Source organism: Lolium rigidum, chromosome 5 (assembly GCF_022539505.1).
Source record: "Lolium rigidum isolate FL_2022 chromosome 5, APGP_CSIRO_Lrig_0.1, whole genome shotgun sequence".
NCBI lineage: Eukaryota > Viridiplantae > Streptophyta > Magnoliopsida > Poales > Poaceae > Lolium > Lolium rigidum.
Window position 1 is genome coordinate 19176347 of NC_061512.1, and position 19886 is coordinate 19196232.

Genomic DNA, 19886 nt, shown 5'->3' on the forward strand with positions numbered 1-19886 from the left:
ATAAGTTCATAAGAGACCACATACCACGGTACGAGTAAAGAGTACTTGTCGGAGACGAGGTTGAACAAGGTATAAAGTGATACCGAAGATCAAACCTCGGACAAGTAAAATATCGCGTGACAAAGGGAATTGGTATTGTATGTGAATGGTTCATTCGATCACAAAAGTCATCGTTGAATATGTGGGAGCCATTATGGATCTCCAGATCCCGCTATTGGTTATTGGTCGGAGTGAGTACTCAACCATGTCCGCATAGTTCACGAACCGTAGGGTGACACACTTAAAGTTGGATGTTGAAATGGTAGAACTTGAATATGGAATGGAGTTTGAATATTTGTTCGGAGTCCCGGATGAGATCCCGGACATCACGAGGAGTTCCGGAATGGTCCGGAGAATAAGATTCATATATAGGATGTCATTTTATGTGAATTAAAATGTCGCGGAAGGTTCTATGGAAGGTTCTAGAAGGTTCTAGAAAAGTCCGGAAGAAACCACCAAGGAAGGTGGAGTCCACATGGGACTCCACCTCCATGGCCGGCCAACCCTAGTGGGGGTGGAGTCCCAAGTGGACTCCCCTTAGGGGGCCGGCCACCCCCCATATGGGAGGTGGAACTCCCACCTCTAGTGGAGTCCTAACTTGGGTAGGTTTTCCCACCATATGGAAGGTTTTTTGTTCGGGTCTTATTCGAAGACTTGGAGACCAACTCTTGGGAATCCACCTATATAATGAGGGGCCAAGGGAGGGGGCCGGCCACCCCAAGACCACAAGCTGGCCGCCCCCCTTGAAGTGGCCGGCCACCCTCTCCCAAACCCTAGCCGCCCCCTCTCCTCCATATCTCCCGCGTAGCTTAGCGAAGCTCCGCCGGACTTCTCCACCGCCACCGACACCACGCCGTCGTGCTGTCGGATTCAAGAGGAGCTACTACTTCCGCTGCCCGCTGGAACGGGGAGGTGGACGTCGTCTTCATCAACAACCGAACGTGTGACCGAGTACGGAGGTGCTGCCCGTTCGTGGCGCCGTGATCAAGATCTTCTACAAGCTTTTGCAAGCGGCAAGTGAACGTCTACCGCAGCAACAAGAGCCTCATCTTGTAGGTTTTGGAATCTCTTCAAGGGTGAGACTCGACAATCCCCTCGTTGCTACCGTCTTCTAGATTGCATCTTGGCTTGGATTTCGTGTTCGCGGTAGGAAAATTTTTGTTTTCTATGCAACGTTATCCTACAAGTGGTATCGAGCCGTGTCTATGCATAGATGGTTGCACGAGTAGAACACAATGGTTTGTGGGCGTTGATGCTTTTGTTATCTTTAGTTGAGTACTTTGCATCTTTGTGGCATAGTGGGATGAAACGGCTCGGGCTAACTTTACATGACCGCGTTCATGAGATTTGCTCCACGCTCGACATGCAACTTGTATTGCATAAGTGGCTTTGCGGGTGTCTCGTCTCTCCTACTATAGTGAAGATTCAATTTACTCTTCTATTGACAACACTAGTATCACCGTTGTGGTTCATGTTCGTAGGTAGATTGGATCTTACTCGAAAACCCTAAACCACGTAAAATATGCAAACCAAATTAGAGAACGTCTAACTTGTTTTTGCAGGGTTTGGTGATGTGATATGGCCATAATGTGATGATGACTATGTATGAGATGATCATTATTGTATTGTGGCAACCGGCAGGAGCCTTATGGTTGTCTTTAAATTTCATGTTGAGTAGTATTTCAAAGTAGTTGTAATAGTTGCTACATGGAGGACAATCATGAAGACGGCGCCATTGACCTTGGTGCTTCGCCGACGATGATGGAGATCATGCCCGTTGATGATGGAGATCATGTCCGTGCTTTGGAGATGAAGATCAAAGGCGCAAAGACAAAAAGGGCCATATCATATCACATATGAACTGCATGTGATGTTAATCCTTTTATGCATCTTATTTTGCTTAGATCGCGACGGTAGCATTATAAGATGACCCCTCTCACTAAAATCTCAAGATAATAAAGTGTTCATCCTTAGTAGCACCGTTGCCAAGACTTGTCGTTTCGAAGCATCTCGTGATGATCGGGTGTGATAGAATCAACAAGTGCATACAACGGGTGCAAGCCGCTTTGCACATGCGGATACTAAGGTGGCCTTGACGAGCCTAGCATGTACAGACATGGTCTCGAAACACGTGATACCGAAAGGTAGAGCATGAATCATATGATTGATATGATGAACACTTTGAATGTTCGCCATTGAAATCACACCTTGTCTCGTGATGATCGGACTTAGGTGCGGTGGATTTGGTTCATGTGATCACTAAGACAATGCGAGGGATATTGTTTTGAGTGGGAGTTCACCTAGTTTTTAATTAAGTTGAATTAAAATTTGAACTCAATTTGTCATAAACTTAGTCTAAACTATTGCAAATATATGTTGTAGATATGGCGTCCTCAATCAATTTTAACCAGCTTCCTAGAGAAAGAAAAGCTTAAGAGCAACGGTAGCAACTTCACCGACTGGTTCCGTCATGTGAGAATTTTCCTCAATGGCGGAAATCTGCAATATGTGCTTGATGCACCGCTAGGTGACCCTCCTGCGAAACCGAAACCGATGAAGTAAAAGCTGTTTACGCAACTCGGAAAACTCGGTACTCTCAAGTTCAGTGTGCCATCTTATGCGATCCGGAAGCCGATCTTCAAAAACGTTTTGAGCACCACGATCCACATGAGTTAATCAATGAGTTGAAGACTATATTTGAGACTCATGCGGCCGTGGAATGCTATGAAGCATCGAAACACTTCTTCAGCTGCATGATGGAAGAAGGCAGCTCCGTTAGTGAGCACATGCTCGCCATGACCGGGCATGCGAAGAAACTCAGTGACTTGGGAATAGTGATTCCTAATAGACTGGGGATTAATCGTGTCCTTCAATCACTCGCCACCTAGTTACAAGAACTTTGTGATGAACTACAATATGCGGAACATGAACAAAGAGTTACCCGAACTCTTCTCCATGCTGAAATCTGCCGAGATTGAGATCAAGAAAGAGCACCAAGTGTTGATGGTCAACAAGACCACCAGCTTCAAGAAACAGGGCAAGTCTACAGGCAAGAACAGGAAGAGTGGCAAGAAAGCTGCCACGCCTCCCGTGAAACCTAAGACCGGCCCTAAGCCCGATGCTCGAGTGCTATTACTGCAAAGAGAAGGGACACTCGGAAGCGTAATTGCTCCAAGTATTTGGCGGATCCGTAGAGCGGCCTTGTCAAGAAGAAGAAAGAAGGTATATCTGATATACATGTTATAGATGTTTATCTTACTCGGTTCTCGTACTAGTACCTGGGTATTTGATACTCGGTTCGGTTGCTCATATTTGTAACTCGAAACAGGAACTAAAGAATAAACGAAGACTACTAAAGGATGAAGTGACCATGCGCGTTGGAAATGGATCCAAAGTCGATGTGATCGCTGTCGGCACACTTCCTCTACATCTACCTTCGGGATTAGTTTTAAGCCTCAATAATTGTTATTTTGTACCCGCGTTGAGCATGAACATTATATCTGGATCTTGTTTAATGCAAGACGGTTATTCATTTAAGTCTGAGAATAATGGTTGTTCTATTTTTATGAATAATATCTTTTATGGTCGAGCACCCGAAAAGAATGGCTTATTTCTGTTAGATCTCGATAGTAGTGATACACATATACATAACATTGATGCTAAGCGAATTAAATTGAATGATAATTCTACTTATATGTGGCACTTGTCGTCTTGGTCATATTGGAGTGAAACGCATGAAGAAACTCCATACCGATGGATTACTTGAATCACTTAACTTTGAGTCACTTGATAGATGCGAAGCATGTCTAATGGGAAAAATGACTAAGACTCCATTCTCCGGTATTATGGAGCGAGCTACCGACTTATTGGAAATCATACATACCGATGTGTGCGGACCAATGAGTGTAGCATCGCGCGGTGGTTATCGTTATGTTCTAACTTTCACAGATGATCTGAGTAGATATGGGTATATCTATTTCATGAAACATAAATCCGAGACTTTTGAGAAGTTTAAGGAATTCCAAAGTGAAGTAGAAAATCAACGTAACAAGAAGATTAAATTCCTACGATCTGATCGCGGAGGTGAATATCTGAGTTATGAGTTTGGCATGCATTTAAAGAAATGCTGCATACTTTCACAATTGACACCGCCGGGAACACCACAACGTAACGGTGTGTCTGAACGTCGTAATCGAACTCTCTTAGATATGGTTCGTTCTATGATGTCTCTTACTGATTTGCCGTTATCATTTTGGAGTTATGCATTAGAGACAGACCGCATTCACTTTAAATAGAGCACCATCAAAATCCGTTGAAACGACGCCGTATGAATTATGGTTTAATAAGAAACCTAAGCTGTCGTTCCTGAAAGTTTGGGGTTGCGAAGCCTATGTAAAAAAGTTACAACCGGACAAGCTAGAACCCAAAGCGGAGAAATGCGTCTTCATAGGATACCCTAAAGAAACTATAGGGTACACATTCTATCACAGATCCGAAGGCAAAATCTTTGTTGCTAAGAACGGAACCTTTCTTGAGAAAGAATTTCTCACTAAAGAAGTGACTGGAAGAAAAGTAGAACTCGATGAGATTGAAGAATCTCTGCTCATTGATCGAGTAGCGCGAGCACGGAAGATGTTCCTGTACCGCCTACACCGGCAACAGAGGAAGCTAATGATAATGATCATGAAACTTCAAACGAGATAGCTACCGAACCTCGCGGATCGACAAGGGAACGTGCCACTCGCAGTCGGTATGATCCTTGTCTAAATGTCATGATTGTGGACAACAATGATGAAGACCCTGCGACGTATGAAGAAGCGATGATGAGCCCAGATTTCAACAAATGGCAAGAAGCCATGAAATCCGAAATGGGATCCATGTATGATAACAAAGTATGGACTTTGGTAGACTTACCTGATAGCCGAAAGGCTGTCGAGAATAAATGGATCTTCAAGAGAAAAACAGATGCCGATGGTAATATTACTCGTCTATAAAGCTCGACTTGTCGCAAAGGGTTTCCGACAAATTCAAGGAGTTGACTACGATGAGATTTTCTCACCTGTAGCGAAGCTAAAATCTGTGAGGATTTTGTTAGCAATAGCTGCATTTTTCGATTATGAGATTTGGCAGATGGATGTCAAAACGGCGTTCCTTAATGGAGATATTGAGGAAGAGTTGTATATGGTACAACCCAAAGGTTTTGTCGATCCTAAAAATGCTGACAAAGTATGTAAACTTCAGCGTTCAATTTATGGACTCGAAGCAAGCATCGAGAAGTTGGAACCGACGCTTTGATAAGGTGATCAAAGACTTCGGGTTTATACGAGTGTCATGGAGAGGCCTCGTATTTACAAGAAAGTGAGTGGGAGCTCCGTAGCATTCCTGATATTATATGTAGATGACATATTATTGATTGGGAATGATATAGAACTATTAAGCAGTGTAAAGGGTTATTTGAATAATAGTTTTTCAATGAAAGACCTTGGTGAAGCATCATATATATTAGGCATTGATACGTCTCCGACGTATCGATAATTTCTTATGTTCCATGCCACATTATTGATGTTATCTACATGTTTTATGCACACTTTATGTCATATTTGTGCATTTTCTGGAACTAACCTATTAACAAGATGCCGAAGTGCCGGTTCTGTTTTCTCGCTGTTTTTGGTTTCGAAATCCTAGTAACGAAATATTCTCGAAATTGGACGAAATCAACGCCCGGGTTCCTATTTTGCCCGGAAGCATCCGGAACACCCGAGAGCCGCCAGAGAGGGGGCACAGGCCCACCAAACCCTAGGCCGGCGCGGCCAGGGGGGCCCGCGCCACCCTATGGTGTGGGCACCCCTTCGACCCTCTGACGCCGCCTCTTCGCCTATTTAAAGCCTCCGTCGCGAAAACCCTGATACGTTCGATGAAACCCACAGAAACCTTCCAGAGCCGCCGCCATCGCGAAGCCAAGATCTGGGGGACAGGAGTCTCTGTTCCGGCACGCCGCCGGAACGGGGAAGTGCCCCCGAAGGCTTCTCCATCGACACCGCTGTCATCTCCACCGCCATCTTCATCACCGCTGCCGCTCCCATGAGGAGGGAGTAGTTCTCCATCGAGGCTCGGGGCTGTACCGGTAGCTATGTGGTTCATCTCTCTCCTATGTACTTCAATACAATAATCTCATGAGCTGCCTTACATGATTGAGATTCATATGATGATGCTTGTAATCTAGATGTCGTTATGCTAGTCAAGTGAATTTTACTTATGTGATCTCCGGAGACTCCTTGTCCCACGTGTGTAAAGGTGACAAGTGTGTGCACCGTGTGGGTCTCTTAGGCTATATTTCACGAATACTTATTCACTGTTATGAATGGCATAGTGAAGTGCTTATTTATATCTCTTTATGATTGCAACATGTTTTGTATCACAATTTATCTATGTGCTACTCTAGCAATGTTATTAAAGTAGTTTATTCCTCCTGCACGATGTAATGGTGACATTGTGTGCATCCGTGTTAGTACTTGGTTTATGCTATGATTATGATCTCTTGTAGATTATGAAGTTAACTATTGCTATGATAGTATTGATGTGTACTATTCATCCTACATAAGCATGAAGGTGACAGTGTGCATGCTATGTTAGTACTTGGTTTAGTCGAATTGATCTTTCATGCACTCTAAGGTTATTTAAATATGAACATTGAATTGTGGAGCTTGTTAACTCCGGCATTGAGGGTTCGTGTAATCCTACGCAATGTGTTCATCATCCAACAAGAGTGTAGAGTATGCATTTATCTATTCTCGTTATGTGATCAATGTTGAGAGTGTCCACTAGTGAAAGTCTGATCCCTAGGCCTTGCTCCTAAATATCGCTATCGCTGCTTGTTTATCGTTTTACTCGCGTTACTACTCGCTGCAATACTACCACCATCAACTACACGCCAGACAAGCTATTTTCTGGCACCGTTGCTACTGCTCATATATATTCATACCACCTGTATTTCACTATCTCTTCGCCGAACTAGTGCACCTATTTGGTGTGTTGGGGACATAAGAGACTTCTTGCTTTGTGGTTGCAGGGTTGCATGAGAGGGATATCTTTGACCTCTTCCTCCCTGAGTTCGATAAACCTTGGGTGATCCACTTAAGGGAAAACTTGCTGCTGTCCTACAAACCTCTGCTCTTGGAGGCCCAACACTGTCTACAGGAAAAGGAGGGGGCGTAGACATCAAGCTATTTTCTGGCGCCGTTGCCGGGGAGGAAAGGTAAAAGGTACTCATACTTCGGTTCCGTGTAACGCACTTTTCTCGGCGCCATTGTGTTTGTGCTCGAAGCTATTTCCTTTAGATCCCGCAATTGCAACTTTTTGTTTCTTGTTTACACTAGTTAGGCATAATGGAAAACAACAAAAATATGAGAGATCTTTATGAACTTTATCTTGAATTAGGACATGATGTGTTTGAAGAGAGAATTAAAAAACCCATGGAACTTTATATGCATGCTAATGGGAATGTTATTAATATGAATGCTTTGAACACTATTGTTGCTAATGCTATGGAAAATTCTAAGCTTGGGGAAGCTGGTTTTGATGAGCATGATCTTTTTAGTCCCCGGGCAATGAGGAGGAAATTTACTTTGATGATACTTTGCCTCCTATATATGATGATTATAATGATAGTAGTCTTTTGTTACCACCCGTTATGGAGGATAAATTTGATTATGATTACAATATGCCTCCTATATTTGATGATGAGAATAATAATGATAGCTACTTTGTTGAATTTGCTCCCACTACAACTAATAAAATTGATTATGCTTATGTGGAGAGTAATAATTTTATGCATGAGACTCATGATAAGAATGCTTTATGTGATAGTTATATTGTTGAGTTTGCTCATGATACTACTTAAAGTTATTATGAGAGAGGAAAATATGGTTGTATAAATTTTCATGTTACTAAAACACCTCTCTATGTGCTGAAATTTTTGAAGCTACACTTGTTTTATCTTCCTATGCTTGTTACTTTGCTCTTCATGAACTTGTTTATTTACAAGATCCCTATGCATAGGAAGCATGTTAGACTTAAATGTGTTTTATTTTTGCCTCTTGATGCTCTCTTTTGTTTCAAATACTATTTCTTGCGAGTGCATCATTAAAACTGCTGAGCCCATCTTAATGGCTATAAAGAAAGAACTTCTTGGGAGATAACCCATGTGTTTATTTTGCTACAGTACTTTGTTTTATATTTGAGTCTTGGAAGTTGTTACTACTGTAGCAACCTCTCCTTATCTTATTTTATTGCATTGTTGTGCCAAGTAAAGTCTTTGATAGAAAGGTTGATACTAGATTTGGATTACTGCGCAGTAACAGATTTCTTTGCTGTCACGAATTTCGACCTGCCTCCCTGTAGGTAGCTCAGAAAAATATGCCAATTTACGTGCGTGATCCCCAGATATGTACGCAACTTTCATTCAATTTGGGCATTTTCATTTGAGCAAGTCTGGTGCCATTTTAAAATTCGTCTTTACGAACTGTTCTGTTTTGACAGATTCTGCCTTTTATTTCGCATTGCCTCTTTTGCTATGTTGGATGAATTTCTTTGATCCATTAATGTCCAGTAGCTTTATGCAATGTCCAGAAGTGTTAAGAATGATTGTGTCACCTCTGAACATGTGAGTTTTTGATTATGCACTAACCTTCTAATGAGTTTGTTTCGAGTTTGGTGTGGAGGAAGTTTTCAAGGGTCAAGAGAGGAGGATGATATACTATGATCAAGAAGAGTGAAGAGTCTAAGCTTGGGGATGCCCCGGTGGTTCATCCCTGCACATTTCAAGAAGACTCAAGCATCTAAGCTTGGGGATGCCCAAGGCATCCCCTTCTTCATCGACAACTTATCAGGTTTCTTCTCTTGAAACTATATTTTTATTCGGTCACATCTTATGTACTTTACTTGGAGCGTCTGTGTGCTTTTGTTTTTGTTTGTGTTTGAATAAATTGGATTACATCATGCTTGTGTGGGAGAGGGACACGCTCCGCTGGTTCGTATGAACACATGTGTTCTTAGCTTTTAATTTTCATGGCGAAGTTTCCTCTTCGTTAAATTGTTATATGGTTGGAATTGGAAAATGCTACATGTAGTAATTGCTATAATGTCTTGGGTAATGTGATACTTGGCAATTGTTGTGCTCATGTTTAAGCTCTTGCATCATATACTTTGCACCTATTAGTGAAGAAATACATAGAGCATGCTAAAATTTGGTTTGCATAATTGGTCTCTCTAAGGTCTAGATAATTTCTAGTAAGATGTTTGAACAACAAGGAAGACAATGTATAGTCTTATAATGTTTGTAATATGTTTTTTATGTGAGTTTTGCTGTACTAGTTCATACTTGTGTTTGCTTCAAACAACCTTGCTAGCCTAAACCTTGTATCGAGAGGGAATACTTCTCATGCATCCAAATCCTTGAGCCAAACAACACTATGCCATTTGTGTCCACCATACCTACCTACTACATGGTATTTCCTGCCATTCCAAAGTAAATTGCTTGAGTGCTACCTTTAAACAATTCAAAATTTATCACCTCTGATTTGTGTCAATGTTTTATAGCTCATGAGGAAGTATGTGGTGTTTATCTTTCAATCTTGTTGGGCAACTTTCACCAATGGACTAGTGGCTTCATCCGCTTATCCAATAATTTTGCAAAAAGAGCTGGCAATGGGATTCCCAGTCCCAAATTAATTAACAAAAATAGACGCTCCTCCATGGTATGTGATTGTTGGACGGCACCCGAAGGATTCGGTTAGCCATGGCTTGTGTAAGCAAAGGTTGGGAGGAGTGTCATCATAATAAAACTAAAATAAAAAGGCACTCCTTCATGGTATGAGATTGTTGGCAGGGCACCCGAGGATTCGGTTAGCCATGGTTTGTGAAAGAAAGGTTGGAAGGAGTGCCACCCAAAAATAAAATAAAATGGGAGCCGCTCTTTGAAGGTTTGCCCGGCAAGGGGGTTAGAGTACCCGCTACCATTCGTTGACAACAACATACACCTCTCAAAACTTTATTTTTATGCTCTCTTTATGTTTTCAAAATCAAAGCTCTAGCACAAATATAGCAATCGATGCTTTTCCTCTACTGGAGGACCATTCTTTTACTTTTATTGTTGAGTCGGCTTCACCTATCTCTCTCCACCTCAAGAAGCAAACACTTGTGTGAACTGTGCATTGATTCCTACATACTTGCATATTGCACTCATTATATTACTCTATGTTGACAATATCCATGAGATATACATGTTACAAGTTGAAAGCAACCGCTGAAACTTAATCTTCTTTTGTGTTGCTTCAATGCCTCTACTTTGAATTATTGCTTTATGAGTTAACTCTTATGCAAGACTTATTGATGCTTGTCTTGAAAATACTATTCATGAAAAGTCTTTGCTATATGATTCACTTGTTTACTCATGTCATATACATTGTTTTGATCGCTGCATTCATTACATATGTTTACAATATGATCAAGTTTATGATGGCATGTCACTCCAGAAATTATCTTTGTTATCGGTTTACCTCGCTCGGGACGAGCAGTAACTAAGCTTGGGGATGCCGATACGTCTCCGACGTATCGATAATTTCTTATGTTCCATGCCACATTATTGATGTTATCTACATGTTTTATGCACACTTTATGTCATATTTGTGCATTTTCCGGAACTAACCTATTAACAAGATGCCGAAGTGCCGTCTTCGTTTTCTGCTGTTTTTGGTTTCGTAAATCCTAGTAACGAAATATTCTCGGAATTGGACGAAATCAACGCCCAGGTTCCTATTTTGCCCGGAAGCATCCAGAACACCCGAGAGCCGCCAGAGAGGGGGCACAGGCCCACCAAACCCTAGGCCGGCGCGGCCAGGGGGGCCGCGCCACCCTATGGTGTGGGCACCCCTTCGACCCTATGACGCCGCCTCTTCGCCTATTTAAAGCCTCCATCGCGAAAACCCTGATACGTTCGACGAAACCCACAGAAACCTTCCAGAGCCGCCGCCATCGCGAAGCCAAGATCTGGGGGACAGGAGTCTCTGTTCCGGCACGCCGCCGGAACGGGGAAGTGCCCCCGGAAGGCTTCTCCATCGACACCGCTGCCATCTCCACCGCCATCTCCATCACCGCTGCTGCTCCCATGAGGAGGGAGTAGTTCTCCATCGAGGCTCGGGGCTGTACCGGTAGCTATGTGGTTCATCTCTCTCCTATGTACTTCAATACAATAATCTCATGAGCTGCCTTACATGATTGAGATTCATATGATGATGCTTGTAATCTAGATGTCGTTATGCTAGTCAAGTGAATTTTACTTATGTGATCTCCGGAGACTCCTTGTCCCACGTGTGTAAAGGTGACAGTGTGTGCACCGTGTGGGTCTCTTAGGCTATATTTCACGTAATACTTATTCACTGTTATGAATGGCATAGTGAAGTGCTTATTTATATCTCTTTATGATTGAAACATGTTTTGTATCACAATTTATCTATGTGCTACTCTAGCAATGTTATTAAAGTAGTTTTATTCCTCCTGCACGATGTAATGGTGACAGTGTGTGCATCCGTGTTAGTACTTGGTTTATGCTATGATTATGATCTCTTGTAGATTATGAAGTTAACTATTGCTATGATAGTATTGATGTGTACTATTCCTCCTACATAAGCATGAAGGTGACAAGTGTGCATGCTATGTTAGTACTTGGTTTAGTCGAATTGATCTTTCATGCACTCTAAGGTTATTTAAATATGAACATTGAATTGTGGAGCTTGTTAACTCCGGCATTGAGGGTTCGTGTAATCCTACGCAATGTGTTCATCATCCAACAAGAGTGTAGAGTATGCATTTATCTATTCTCGTTATGTGATCAATGTTGAGAGTGTCCACTAGTGAAAGTCTGATCCCTAGGCCTTTCTCCTAAATATCGCTATCGCTGCTTGTTTCATCGTTTTACTGCGTTACTACCGCTCGCAATACTACCACCATCAACTACACGCCAGCAAGCTATTTTCTCGGCACCGTTGCTACTGCTCATATATATTCATACCACCCGTATTTCACTATCTCTTCGCCGAACTAGTGCACCTATTTGGTGTGTTGGGGACATAAGAGACTTCTTGCTTTGTGGTTGCAGGGTTGCATGAGAGGGATATCTTTGACCTCTTCCTCCCTGAGTTCGATAAACCTTGGGTGATCCACTTAAGGGAAAACTTGCTGCTGTCCTACAAACCTCTGCTCTTGGAGGCGCAACACTGTCTACAGGAAAAGGAGGGGGGCGTAGACATCAGGCATCAAGATTTATAGAGATAGATCAAGACGTCTAATAGGGCTATCACAGAGTACATACCTGGACAAGATTCTAAAGAAGTTTAGAATGTACGAAAGTAAGAAAGGATTCTTACCTATGTTACTGAGCAAGGTCTTGAGTAAGACTCAAGGTCCGGCTACGGCAGAAGAAAGAGAAAGGATGAGTCAGATCCCCTATGCCTCGGCAGTAGGCTCTATCATGTATGCCATGCTATGTACAAGACCGGATATAGCACATGCTGTTAGTTTAACTAGCAGATATCAAAGTGATCCAGGAATGGAACACTGGACAGCGGTCAAGAATATCCTGAAGTACTTGAAAAGAACTAAGGATATGTTTCTTTGTTATGGAGGTGACCAAGAGCTCGTTGTAACAAGTTACACCGATGCAAGTTGGAACACTGATCCTGATGACTCTAAGTCACAGTCTGGGTACGTGTTTATATTGAATGGTGCTGCAGTAAGCTGGGCAAGCTCGAAGCAGTGCACGGTGGCGAAATCCTCAACAGAATCGGAGTACATAGCGGCTTCGGAGGCTTCATCAGAAGCGGTATGGATGAAGAGGTTCATTTATAGAGCTCAGTGTGGTTCCTAGTGCATTGGACCCACTAGTCATCTACTGTGACAACATGGGTGCCATCGCCAATGCACAAGAACCAAGGTCACAAAAGAGGCTGAAGCATATCAAGCTACGTTATCATTCGATTCGTGAGTACATCGAAGATGGAGAAGTAAAGATTTGCAAAGTACACACTGATCTGAATGTAGCAGATCCGTTGACTAAAGCTCTCCCTAGGGCAAAGCATGACCAACACCAGAATGCCATGGGTGTTAGGTATATTACAATGTAATCTAGATTATTGACTCTAGTGCAAGTGGGAGATCGAAGGAGATATGCCCTAGAGGCAATAATAAAATGGTTATTGTTTATATCTTTATGTTTATGATAAATGTTTATATATCATGCTATAATTGTATTAACCGAAACATTAGTACATGTGTGATATGTAGACAACAATGAAGTCCCTAGTATGCCTCTTAAACTAGCTTGTTGATTAATGGATGATTAGTTTCATAATCATGAACATTGGATGTTATTAATAACAAGGTTATATCATTATATGAATGATGTAATGGACACACCCAATTAAGCGTAGCATAAGATCTCGTCATTAAGTTATTTGCTATAAGCTTTCGATACATAGTTACCTAGTCCTTATGACCATGATATCATGTAAATCACTTATACCGGAAAGGTACTTTGATTACATCAAACGCCACTGCGTAAATGGGTGGTTATAACGGTGGGATTAAGTATCCGGAAAGTATGAGTTGAGGCATATGGATCAACAGTGGGATTTGTCCATCCCGATGACGGATAGATATACTATGGGCCCTCTCGGTGGAATGTCGTCTAATGTCTTGCAAGCATATGAATAAGTTCATAAGAGACCACACACCACGGTACGAGTAAAGAGTACTTGTCAGGAGACGAGGTTGAACAAGGTATAAAGTGATACCGAAGATCAAACCTCGGACAAGTAAAATATCGCGTGACAAAGGGAATTGGTATTGTATGTGAATGGTTCATTCGATCACAAAAGTCATCGTTGAATATGTGGGAGCCATTATGGATCTCCAGATCCCGCTATTGGTTATTGGTCGGAGTGAGTACTCAACCATGTCCGCATAGTTCACGAACCGTAGGGTGACACACTTAAAGTTGGATGTTGAAATGGTAGAACTTGAATATGGAATGGAGTTCGAATATTTGTTCGAAGTCCCGGATGAGATCCCGGACATCACGAGGAGTTCCGGAATGGTCCGGAGAATAAGATTCATAGATAGGATGTCATTTTATGTGAATTAAAATGTCGCGGAAGGTTCTATGGAAGGTTCTAGAAGGTTCTAGAAAAGTCCGGAAGAAACCACCAAGGAAGGTGGAGTCCACATGGGACTCCACCTCCATGGCCGGCCAACCCTAGTGGGGGTGGAGTCCCAAGTGGACTCCCCCTTAGGGGGCCGGCCACCCCCCCCCCCATATGGGAGGTGGAACTCCCACCTCTAGTGGAGTCCTAACTTGGGTAGGTTTTCCCACCATATGGAAGGTTTTTTGCTCGGGTCTTATTCGAAGACTTGGAGACCAACTCTTGGGAATCCACCTATATAATGAGGGGCCAAGGGAGGGGGCCGTCCACCCCAAGACCACAAGCTGGCCGCCCCCCTTGAAGTGGCCGGCCACCCCCTCCCAAACCCTAGCCGCCCCCTCTCCTCCATATCTCCCGCGTAGCTTAGCGAAGCTCCGCCGGACTTCTCCACCGCCACCGACACCACGTCGTCGTGCTGTCGGATTCAAGAGGAGCTACTACTTCCGCTGCCCGCTGGAACGGGGAGGTGGACGTCGTCTTCATCAACAACCGAACGTGTGACCGAGTACGGAGGTGCTACCCGTTCGTGGCGCCGGAACCGATCGTGATCAAGATCTTCTACGCGCTTTTGCAAGCGGCAAGTGAACGTCTACCGCAGCAACAAGAGCCTCCTCTTGTAGGCTTTGGAATCTCTTCAAGGGTGAGACTTGATAATCCCCCCGTTGCTACCGTCTTCTAGATTGCATCTTGGCTTGGATTTCGTGTTCCCGGTAGGAAATTTTTTGTTTTCTATGCAACGTTATCCTACACTATGATGTCTCTTACTGATTTGCCGTTATCATTTTGGAGTTATGCATTAGAGACAGCCGCATTCACTTTAAATAGAGCACCATCAAAATCCGTTGAAACGACACCGTATGAATTATGGTTTAATAAGAAACCTAAGCTGTCGTTCCCGAAAGTTTGGGGTTGCGAAGCCTATGTAAAAAAGTTACAACCGGACAAGCTAGAACCCAAAGCGGAGAAATGCGTCTTCATAGGATACCCTAAGGAAACTATAGGGTACACTTTCTATCACAGATCCGAAGGCAAGATCTTTGTTGCTAAGAACGGAACCTTTCTTGAGAAAGAATTTCTCACTAAAGAAGTGACTGGAAGAAAAGTAGAACTCGATGAGATTGAAGAATCTCTGCTCATTGATCAGAATAGCGCAGTACCGGAAGATGTTCTTGTGCCGCCTACACAGACAACAGAGGAAGCTAATGATAATGATCATGAAACTTCAAATGAGACAACTACTGAACCTCGCAGATCGACAAGGGAACGTGCCACTCCTGAATGGTATGATCCTTGTCTAAATGTCATGATTGTGGATAACAATGATGAAGACCCTGCGACGTATGAAGAAGCGATGATGAGCCCAGATTCCAACAAATGGCAAGAAGCCATGAAATCCGAAATGGGATCCATGTATGATAACAAAGTATGGACTTTGGTAGACTTACCCGATAGCCGAAAGGTCGTCGAGAATAAATGGATCTTCAAGAGAAAAACAGTATGCCGGTGGTAATATTACCGTCTATAAAGCTCGACTTGTCGCAAAGGGTTTCCGACAAATTCAAGGTGTTGACTACGATGAGACTTTCTCACCTATAGCGAAGCTAAAATCTGTGAGGATTTTGTTAGCAATAGCTGCATTTTTCGATTATGAGATTTGGCAGATGGATGTCAAAACGGCATTCCTTAATGGAGACATTGAGGAAGAGTTGTATATGGTATAACCCAAAGGTTTTGTCGATCCTAAAAATGCTGACAAAGTATGCAAACTTCAGCGTTCAATCTATGGACTGAAGCAAGCATCGAGAAGTTGGAACCGACGTTTTGATAAGGTGATCAAAGACTTTGGGTTTATACAGTGTCATGGAGAGGCATGTATTTACAAGAAAGTGAGTGGGAGCTCTGTAGCATTCCTGATATTATATGTAGATGACATATTATTGATTGGGAATGATATAGAACTATTAAGCAGTGTTAAAGGGTTATTTGAATAATAGTTTTTCAATGAAAGACCTTGGTGAAGCATCATATATATTAGGCATCAAGATTTATAGAGATAGATCAAGACGTCTAATAGGGCTATCACAGAGTACATATCCGGACAAGATTCTAAAGAAGTTTAGAACGGACGAAAGTAAGAAAGGATTCTTACCTATGTTACTGTGCAAGGTCTTGAGTAAGACTCAAGGTCCGGCTACTAGCAGAAGAAAGAGAAAGGATGAGTCAAATCCCCTATGCCTCGAGCGAGTAGGCTCTATCATGTATGCCATGCTATGTACAAGACCGGATATAGCACATGTCGTTAGTTTGACTAGCGGATATCAAAGTGATCCAGGAATGGAACACTCGGACAGCGGTCAAGAATATCCTCGAAGTACTTGAAAAGAACTAAGGATATGTTTCTTTGTTATGGAGGTGACCAAGAGCTCGTTGTAACAAGTTACACCGATGCAAGTTGGAACACCGATCCCGATGACTCTAAGTCACGATCCGGGTACGTGTTTATATTTAATGGTGCTGCAGTAGAGCCGGGCAAGCTCGAAGCGAGTGCACGGTGGCGAAATCCTCAACGGAATCGGAGTACATAGCGGCTTCGGAGGCTTCATCGAAGCGGTATGGATGAAGAGGTTCATTTATAGAGCTCAGTGTGGTTCCTAGTGCATTGGACCCACTAGTCATCTACTGTGACAACATGGGTGCCATCGCCAATGCACAAGAACCAAGGTCACACAAGAGGCTGAAGCATATCAAGCTGCGTTATCATTCGATTCATGAATACATCGAAGATGGAGAAGTAAAGATTTGCAAAGTACACACTGATCTGAATGTAGCAGATCCGTTGACTAAAGCTCTCCCTAGGGAAAAGCATGACCAACACCAGAATGCCATGGGTGTTAGGTACCTTACAATGTAATCTAGATTATTGACTCTAGTGCAAGTGGGAGACTCGTTGGAGATATACCCAAGAGGCAATAATAAAAGTGGTTATTATATATCTTTATGTTTATGATAAATGTTTATATACCATGCTATAATTGTATTAACCGAAACATTGATACATGTGTGTTATGTAAACAAACAAATGAGTCCCTAGTAAGCCTCTTAACTAGCTTGTTGATTAATAGATGATTAGTTTCATAATCATGAACATTGGATGTTATTAATGAGAAGGTTATATCATTATATGAATGATGTAATGGACACACCCAATTAAGCGTAGCATAAGATCACGTCATTAAGTTATTTGCTATAAGCTTTCGATACATTGTTACCTAGTCCTTATGACCATGAGATCATGTAAATCACTTATGCCGGAAAGGTACTTTGATTACATCAAACGCCACTGCATATATAGGATGTCATTTTATGTGTTTGAAAATGATCCGGTGCATTTTTGGAAGGTTCTAGAAGGTTCTAGAAAAATCCGGAAGAAAGTCACTTTGGAAGGCGGAGTCCCGAAGGGACTCCACCTCCATGGCCGGCCAACCCTAGGGGGTGGAGTCCCAGGTGGACTCCACCTAAGGTGGCCGGCCACCCCTCCCAAGGGAAGGTGGGAATCCCACCTCTAGTGGGAGTCCTAGCTTGGGTAGGTTTCATGTGATATGGAAGGTTTTGGTTTGGGGTCTTATTCGAAGACTTGTAGACCAACTCTTGGGTGTTCCACCTATATAATGAGGGCCAAGGGGAGGGGGCCGGCCACCACAAAGCCACAAGCTGGCCGCACCCCATAGAGGCCGGCCACCCCCTCTCCCCAAACCCTAGCCGCCCCACTCCTCCTTCTTCCCCGCACGCTTAGCGAAGCTCCGCCGGGATTCTCCACCGCCACCGACACCACGCCGTCGTGTTGTCGGATTCAAGAGGAGCTACTACTTCCGCTGCCCACTGGAACGGGGAGGTGGACGTCGTCTTCATCAACAACCGAACGTGTGACCGAGTACGGAGGTGCTGCCCGTTCGTGGCGCCGTGATCAAGATCTTCTACGCGCTTTTGCAAGCGACAAGTGAACGTCTACCGCAGCAACAAGAGCCTCATCTTGTAGGCTTTGGAATCTCTTCAAGGGTGAGACTCGATAATCCCCTCGTTGCTACCGTCTTCTAGATTGCATCTTGGCTTGGATTTCGTGTTCGCGGTAGGAAAATTTTTGTTTTCTATGCTACGTTATCCTACAACGCGACTCTTGGGTTATTTGTTAAATCATCCTAGGTTCCGCTTTGTATTTTTTGAATAAATTTTTTTCTATGTACTTTATTTCACTCTATGATCAGTTTTAACTTCGTATCATACAGTTCCGCCGCGACGCGTGGGGTATTATATAGTACAACTAAGTAGATCATTCCACTAACATATTTCTCTAAACATAGAGCCTATCCACCTCAAAAAATATTCCATTCCAACGAACATATTTTTTTTTTAGTTAGTCGTTAACCATAATACTCACACTTCCCTCAGTAACTATACGCAAAATCCAATCTACAAACTTAGCGCGGAACCCCTTCATTTGTAGAAGATTAAATATAAGGATCGGTTCATCCTATCATCTGCATTTTTCAAAGTCAGCTTTAACTGAAATTCCATATCTTATTTAACTATGCATAATAAACAGTAATATTGCTCCCTCCGATTCAAATTAATTGACTCCACTTTACATATATATGAATATAACTAAATGAGTTTGTTGACTAGATACATCCGTATCTAGATAAAGTATAGACAATTAGTTTGGATCGAATAAAGTATCTAAAATGTATCTGCCTTTGATAAATGCAGATTAAATACAAAGATTCTCCTACTTTATATGAGAAATTCAATTCGACTCCCATGTGCATATGCTTTCGCCACCCAAAAAATAATTTTAATTGCCAAAAAATTATAACAAAGAATTCTCATGTACATCTCGACAATCTATATGTGTTCGTATAGTTTCCCGAAAGGCCAAAAAAAATTTGTGGTCAACAAAAAAAGACAAAACATGTCTCACAAAAAGCTTTATTTTTATCAACAATTTTTTTTCTTTTTATACAGCCCAAATGATACGTCTATTTTTCATGGAAAGACTTTGTATCACGTAGCATGTGAAGATGCACACATGAATTTTTCGTTTGGATTTTTTTAACATTTCAAAATATATAATATATGCATTTTAAAATAAATTATTAAGTAGTACCAAATTAGAAGTTTGAAAAGAACACTCACCAAACAAATCGGTATATACGTCTCCATTTTATTAGCTCCTATTCCCTTCGGTGACATAATTAATTTGAGACGGATCTGATATATCACCACTCCTTAAAGGTCATGAGTAGATCATGACATATAAAAAGGCGAAATATTCTATAGGGGGCTAGATGCTTTGTTACGTTCCATATAAACAGCCCAAATTTTATCTCTTTCTGAAGAAAAAAAAAACTTAAGCTAAAATTTCTCTATCAACATTTTGTTTATATAAAATTATAGCATAAGCAAGGACGGCTGTAACAAGAGGATTGGAGTGGATTTAAAGGGATTTTGTGACTTAATCCACCCCCACCCCTTCAATGCCTCCGAAACTGAAAGCCAATAGAACTCGAGAGAAGTACTCTCACTTTCTACCAGTAT